Source organism: Humulus lupulus, chromosome 3 (assembly GCF_963169125.1).
Source record: "Humulus lupulus chromosome 3, drHumLupu1.1, whole genome shotgun sequence".
Classification (NCBI taxonomy): Eukaryota; Viridiplantae; Streptophyta; class Magnoliopsida; order Rosales; family Cannabaceae; genus Humulus; species Humulus lupulus.
In genome coordinates, this window is record NC_084795.1 from 176,151,962 (window position 1) to 176,160,101 (window position 8,140).

Below are 8,140 nucleotides of genomic sequence, written 5' to 3' on the forward strand. Positions count from 1 at the left end.
TTAGTAACTTTATTTGTATTGTTGTTGGTATGAATTTTGTGTTAGTATAGTGTTCTTTCATTTGTGTGTTGTATTCTTTTTATTTGTTAATTTTTCGTTAATTTGAATATGGTTAAAAATAAATTAGATATATATATATTTTTTCTTTTCTCTTTCGGTAAAAATAATAATAAAAACTATATATATATAAATATACTTATATAAAAAAAAGTAAGAAAAGAAAAACAAAATATATAATTATTAATTTTTTTTCCTTTCTTTTTGGTTAGGTAAACAAAACATTTATTATATAAATATTTTTTTTCTTTTTAGTTAACTCTAATTTCATTCACCTTTCTTAATTTCTTTTTTATTTTATTTTATTTTTTTTGTTTAATAAATATTTGTAAAAAAAAAAAAGATTAAGCTTGTTATTTATCTTCACTTCATTTCTCTTTTCTTTATTTTTGTGTTGATTATTTTGTTGTTTTAGGTTCCTTAGTTTAGACTTTTTCTTTTTCTTTGCCTTAGTTTTCCTTAGAATTTAGGTTTTCCTTAAAAAAAAAAAAAGCATAAAATTGCATAAAATTATTCATAAAATTTCAATCATGAAACGTTTAGTATTGTGAAGAATTGTGTAATATTACAAATGGTGAAAACCGATATTGTTTTTGTGTAGAAACATTGGTTGTTAAATAAGGTTTGTGATAGCGTTACCCCACACACTTACCTGGGAACCTCGGGAAGTTCTGTCTAGGCAAGTGTGGGTCTAAAGTGGTACCTTGGCAACCTTCCCAATCGATCTGGGAATATTTCGAGCGTATACCTTTGCACTATTATATTTTTGAACCTATTACTATAAGAAAACCAAGTTTAATCTGTTAAAATAAGCAATTTACTCTGCTTAAAGGTTATTTGGTCGAAAAGGTGTAACTTGTGATCCTCCATACTTACTCAGTAACCTCGGGGAGTTCTAGTAAGGCATTGGCGATCCCCCCAAAACCTCCAAATCTACCTGGGAACAAGTTTAAAAAAAATCATAAAATAAATTTAATTATCATTTTCGAGAGTGGATGAATCATCACGAAACATCAAGTGAAACTTCTTCCAATTCATCCACTATTCCTTTTGAAACCCCTTCCACCATTCCTGCTTCTCCACACACCTTAGTTGGTAATAATCTATTTTCAATGGCTCAGAACGATGAAATCCAACCAAGGACTCTCAATGACTACCTCCTCCCTACTCACACTTCCACGCCTTCATGTATTATATTCCCTCCTAATATGCCCACATTAGACTTTAAACCTAGCATGATTCAACTCTTGCCCACATTTCATGGTATGGAAAATGAAAGCCCATACATCCATATTAGATAATTTGAGGAGGTAGTAGCCACATTCTATAACCAAGATGAAAATATCGATTCTGTGCGACTGAAGTTCTTCCCCTTCTCCTTGAAGGACAAAGAAAAAGTTGGTTATACTCTTTGAGACATAGGTCTATTGGAACATGGGAGGAAATGACCAAATCTTTCTTTTTGAAATACTTCCCTAGCCATAAGACCAGTAGTTTAAAATGACAAATTTCTACATTTTCCCCAAAAAACAATGAAACGTTCTATCATGTCTGGGAAAGATTCAAAGATCTATTAAATTAGTGCCCTCATCATGGCTACGAGAACTGGTGTTTGGTCAATTACTTCTATGAAGGCCTCATAAGTCATGAGCGCCAATTTGTAGAAATGTTAAGCAATAGTGAATTATTCGAAAAAGAGCCAAACGATGATTTTGAATATCTCGAAGAAGCCACAAAAAAATCTCACACCTGAACTGATCCAAGTGATACTGATAGTACCAACTATCACAAACCATATGGGATCTATCAACTTCGAGAAGAGGATAGTGTTAAGGCCTAACTCGAAGCTTTGAAAAAGCAGTTTTAGGTCTTAATAACGAAAAATGGTAAAAAAACCGCACATGATTGCTCAAGCGAAACCACAAGAACCGTGCTGTCTGTGTGTGGAGGGACAAAGCATTTAGCTAAGGATTGCTTAGCTTTTAGTGGAATGAGGGGTATTTATGAGGAGCAATGCAATGCCTTAAGGACATATAACAAGCCATTCGCTCATACGTACAATCATGGTTGGAGAAACCACCCAAATTTTAGTTGGAGAGATTCTAACCAACCTCAATCGTCTGGAAACCAATGGAGAAATGATCATCAAGCTCAACCACCAAAAGTGTATTTTGCGCCTCAATACAATTCTCACCCACAAGGGAATTCTCTTGAGAATACCCTTCATACATTCATAGAGGAACAATCCAAACTAATTGCCAAAAGATGGAAGAAATCAAGGAAATGAAAAGTCAATTTTCAAAACTAACTGCATCCTTGGCTATTTCTGAAAAAAGACAAAAATCCTTCGCAACCTCTATTCAATGCACAAGGGCAACATGTGGCCCAATCCTCCAACTCCAACGATCAAAACGTGAAGGAGGTAAATGTCATCACAACTAGATGTGTTAAAACTTTAGAAAGTCCATTCATTAAGACCACTACTTCAAGCACTCCAAATTATACTTCTTTGAGTGCACCACCCAATGATTCTGCAAAAGTTCCATTCCCTCGGGCTTTAGAACCTGTTGGAAAAATGCTTGATAACCGAACTGAAATCCTTGACCATTTGACACAACTGAAGATTAATCTTCATTTGCTTCACATCATAAAATAAGTGTCGACTTATGCCAAAATCATCAAGGATCTATGCACTGCAAAAAGGAAGCATCATGTCAAGAAGACTACTTTCTTTACTAAGCAAGTGAGTGCAGTGATTGAACAAAAGCCACTGCTCAAATACAAAGATTCTGGTTGTCCCTCCATTTCTTTCCAAATTAGGACTCATGAAGTCAGCCAAGCTTTACTTGTTCTTGGTGTGAGTGTAAACCTCATGCCTTACTCTGTGTACTCGCAACTCGGTCTTGGAGAAATGAAGCCAACAGCTGTTGTGCTACAGCTTGCTGACCGCTTAACCAAAAATCCTAGGGGTATTGTCGAGGATGTTTTAGTTCAAATTGAAATTTTTTATTACCCCATGGACTTTCTTATTCTTGATACCTAATCTGTGGTAAACATGGAGTCAAAAATTCCTATTATCATTGGAAGACTTTTCCTTGTTACTGCCAATGCTCTCATAAATTGTAGGAATGGTCTAATGAAAATTTAATTTGGAAATATGACTCTTGAAGTCAATATCTTCCACATTGGGAAACAACCCCATGAAGATGATGAATGTTATCAAACATTCATGAGTGCCACTTTAATTCCCGAGGAGGTTCAATTGCGAAGCAACTTCGATAATCTTGATGAACTCTTCCTTTTGTCTGACAATGAAAGTCCTAGTTCTATTGAGTCTAATCTTGCAATATCAAATCACATAGAATCACACAGTAGAAGGACTAAGTTTTGGCAACCTTGCTTTGAAGAGCTACCTCGTGAGAGGGCACAACAAAAAACTTTAGCTGAAGAGGTTCGAAGTGTTGAATTGACCCAACTACCTGAGGGTCTGAAACATGTCTTCTTGGGAGATGGTGAAACCTTTCCAGCTATCATCTCGTCCAACCTTCAAAATTCTCAAGAATTGCAGTTACTCAAGCTACTGCGAATGCATAAATCTGTGATAGGTTGGATGCTTGCTGATATCAAAGGTATTATCAAAGTTCGGATATTGCTAGACGTTGGTATCATTTATCCAGTGACCGAAAACAAATGGTTTAGTCCCACTCAGGTAGTACCAAAGAAATTGGGTGTCACCATTTTTCAAAATGAAAAAGGGGCCCTTGTCCCTATAAGAAGTGTGACGGGATGGCACATGTACATTGATTACAGAAAATTAAATGCCGCCTCCCGCAAAGATCATTTTTTGCTCCCATTAATTTATCAATTCCTCGAGTGTGTAGCTGGTCATCCTTTCTATTGCTTTCTTGATGGTTATTTAGGCTATTATCATATCGAGATTGTGTTAGAGGATCAAGACAAGACCACTTTCACTTGTCCTTTTGGCACTTATGCTTTCAGGCGTATGCCATTTGGGTTGTGCAATGCACCAGCTACTTTCCAAAGATGCATGATGAGTATCTTTAGTGACATGATTGAAAAATCTATGAAAGTATTCATGGATGACTTAACCATCTTTGGAAAATCTTTTGATACTTGCCTTCTCAACCTTGAAGCCATTTTTAAAACGATGCATTGAGAAGGGCCTTGTGCTTAATTGGGAGAGGTGCCATTTCATGGTATCTTCCGGCATAGTCTTAGGCGACATTGTTTCTGAAAGAGGGATTGAGGTTGATCAATCTAAAATTGACCTTATCTCAAAATTTCCTACCCTTAAGACTGTGAAAGACATTAGGTCATTCCTTGGTCATGCTGGTTTTTATCAGAGGTTCATGCAAAACTTTTCAATGATTTCTCATCCATTATGCAACCTTCTAGCCAAGGATGCCATCTTTGAGCCAAAGTGTGAGGATTCATTTCGAACACTAGTAACTTCATTCACTTCCGCTCCCATCATTCAATAACCCGGTTGTAACGCCCTACTTCCCTAGAGCCATTACAAAGTGAGTTTAAAACGTGCACTTAACTCGCTAATCGAGGTTGTAGATCAAATAGTGTACCTAAGCCATATACTGAGGATAAACTTTAGAAATAAACTCATTTCATTGAAAATCTTAAAATTTTAATACTTGGGATCCCAAAATACAGTTTAGAAATATTTACAACATACAAACAAAATCAAGTCGACTAAACGACAAAATCTAGGGTTGCTTACAAACATCTCCCAAAATCCACCGACTGTGGCGGCCAGGTTGACCAAAGATGTACACGCCGCTTCATGCCTGCTACACACGTGGTTGGTTGGCTTTCTCCTTACCCTTACCTACACCACAGAGCATCTGTGAGCCGAAGCCCACCAAGAAAACCCACAAACAGATAACATATGCAACACATATATCAAGCATATAAACAGGCCACCAATGGGCTAAACACATACGGCCTAGCCGTCCCAGGCGTTTACCAAGCCCTGGGCTCGCAGTTTACACCGTGAGGATATCCCAGGTATCCTTTTAGGGACTCGCCCTGGCAACTCGCACTCCACGTGCTCAACGCTACTCCCGGCCCCTTGCCGTACTCGGCCTTGCACTCAACATGCCTAACGCCGTTCCCGGCCCCCTTGCTGATCTCGGCCTACACCGTTCCCGGCTCTTGCCAATCATTCACATAATAGCACTCATAGCATAATAAACAAGCACAGAATACTAACAGATACAGTCTAAGGGTCACTCCCTGCAATTCAAACATATTGGGCTCCACCCTGCATACCAATTCTATTCAAGCACATTGGGCTCAGCCCTGCATACAAGCTCTATGGGAACAAGGGTTTTCTTACCTTAGTCCCTGTAACGCCCCAACTCCAGGGACCATTACGGTGTGCCTTGTAAACAGTGCTAAACTCGCTAATCGAGTCATTTGGCGAAAATCGTGAACTAAGTGTGATTAGCGGTTTAGGGATTAAACATTTTTGGATAAGTTGTAACGTTTCACTAGAACGTTTAATATATACATTGGGATCCCGAAAATAAAGTTTCAGAGTTTATTATAGAAAATATTTACAACAGGCCGTACTAAGCGGCAAAACAGGGTTCAACCCTAGTTCCACTTTAAACCTCGGCCGTGGCGGACGAGCAGCTGCATATGTACACATCATCACCTAAGCTCTCCAACTCAAGGATGGTCCAGCTTCCTCTTGCCTTTACCTGCACCACGTAGCACCCATGAGCCGAAGCCCAGCAAGAAAACCCAATAAAGCACGCTATAATATCAACAACGATCATAATAATCATTCAGGACTATCAGTCCAGGCAAATAGGTGACAATAGCCAAAAGTCAGAATAATGAGCATCGCTCCTTCTAGCCATGTGACGATAGGGTCACCAGGGCTTAACTGATACGTGATCCCTTCATAAGTTGATCAGGACAGGTGCATGGTGAATGGTCACCAACATAACCTTCCTCCCGACCCTAGAGTCGTGCCATGGACAACGTCCCTTGGCCGTGTGACTAACAGTCACCGGGGTCATATACCTTGGCCATAAACATCTGGTCGTAGACCAGGCAAGCGCTTATAAGTTCTTCGACCTTAGGGTCGGTCTGGCATTAATGCCATAGAGCCATTCAATGCATGATTCTCGACTTAAGCTTGATTAGGACAGGTGCCAGGTGATTAGTCACCAACATAACCTTCCTCACGACTCTAGAGTCGAAACTATGGACAACGTCCCTTAGCCATGTGACAAACAGTCACCAGGGTCATGTACCTTGGCTATATTCATCTGGTTGTAAGCCAGGAAAGCGCTTATAAGTTCCTCGACCTTAGGGTCGGTCTGGCATTAATGCTATAGAGCCATTCAATGCATAATCATCGACTTTAGGGTCGATCCCTGACTAGTCAGTGTCGATCACAAGTAAGACATGCCACCAATCACATATTTCATGTTTCATATCCATAAACGAGGCATTTAGCATGCTTACTAAACAGGTATTAGTGCTATTAGAGCCATGCATAAACACAGAGGCTCAAGCTCTGGACATTATCATACTCAGTATATAAAGCATGTCCCAATCACATGTTTCTCATGCATCATATGCAATATATCCAGCAATCCAACATGCACCAATAACAGCCATGCATGTCATGCATAATAATCAACCGACATGCATCAATAACAACCATGTATGTCTCATATACACAGGGTGCAGTTTTCTTACCTCAAAGCCGAGCTAGAACGATTAAAAGAACGACCCTTGAGAACGATCAACTTTTAGTCCTTTAGCGGTCACCTAGTCATAACCAAATATAAGGTATCATTAATAAAAACGATAACTGAGGGTTCCCAAACCAAATCCCAGCCCCCGAGACCTCAAATACCACCCAACCGGGTACTAGGTCCAACCCCGAGGCCTATGGTAAGAATCCCTAAGCTAAAAACCACTTTTTAACAAATTTCGCCTTATGGGCCGCGGCCCCCAAAAGCTGTGCCGCGGCACGCCTCCAAGCCCCATCTGCCAGACACGCTTGGGCCGCAGCACGCAAAAGCCGTGGCGCGGCACCGAGCCCAGTTCAGCCTAAAACCAGCACGCGAACTCAGAATTGCCCCTGCGTTTTCCTTTAGAACCAACCCCCCCAAACCTTCATAAAACCTCTTCCCAACATATAATTGAACCCCCAACAACATCCTTATCTCACTCACACCAAACCCCAATCAAACTAACACTAAAACCCCCTTTGATTCACACTTTCCACATCAAAATCCATGAACTAAAAACTAAAACGAAAATAGAGCATAGCTTAGGTTCAATGATCAAAGCTTACCTTAAAACCTGTTTGAACCTCTCTTACAAGCAGAACCAAGTCTACCAACTCAGCCTTGAAGTTTTCCCTAGCTTGAATCCACACCTAAAGCTCAAAAACTCAAAGGAAGCAATGGAGGAAGTGGTGTACGGGAAGAGAAGAAAGCAAACCCCTGTTTTTCTCTGTTTTATTGTTTCTACAGCCCTCTATAGTCATGCATATCCATACCTCAAATGACCAAAATGCCCTTGTGCCACCCAAAGCCTCTTAAACCAACTCAAGGGCAAAATTGGTACATTCCGCTAAACCCGTTAATTATAATTAACGCTTCCCACTTCCCGCTAAACTCAAAATCCTCAAACACCAATAATTCATATCCCGTTACTCTAAAATCCCTGGTAACGCTCTAATCATTAAATTCACCCCGAGACTCACCCCGAGACTCACCCCGAGCCCCGAACTTAAACCCGTTATGACTAGACCGAACACTTACATCTCATGATCGTCTCATGTCGATTAGCTCGAACCAATCCACCTTATAATGTGGCTATACTAATTAATCACAATCACGCACCCAAAATATACAATTACGCCCACAGTGGCCAAATTACTAAATTACCCTCATAATAAACATATGAGCCCATATGCATGCATTCACCATCATATAATAATATAATTCACATAAACATGCATATAATCATTAAATACTATAATAAATCAATTATGGCCCTCCCGGCCTCCTAATCAACG

At 39.6% G+C, this 8,140-nt stretch overlaps 1 non-coding gene across 1 annotated transcript; it reads right to left on the bottom strand.

Annotated features, from left to right (window-relative positions):
* Window positions 1-1,548: 1,548 nt before the first annotated feature.
* LOC133828094 (small nucleolar RNA R71) lies at window positions 1,549-1,656 on the bottom strand. Its single transcript, XR_009890736.1, has one exon. It is a non-coding gene; the product is annotated as a small nucleolar RNA R71 (small nucleolar RNA).
* Between the last annotated feature and the right edge of the window lie 6,484 nt (window positions 1,657-8,140).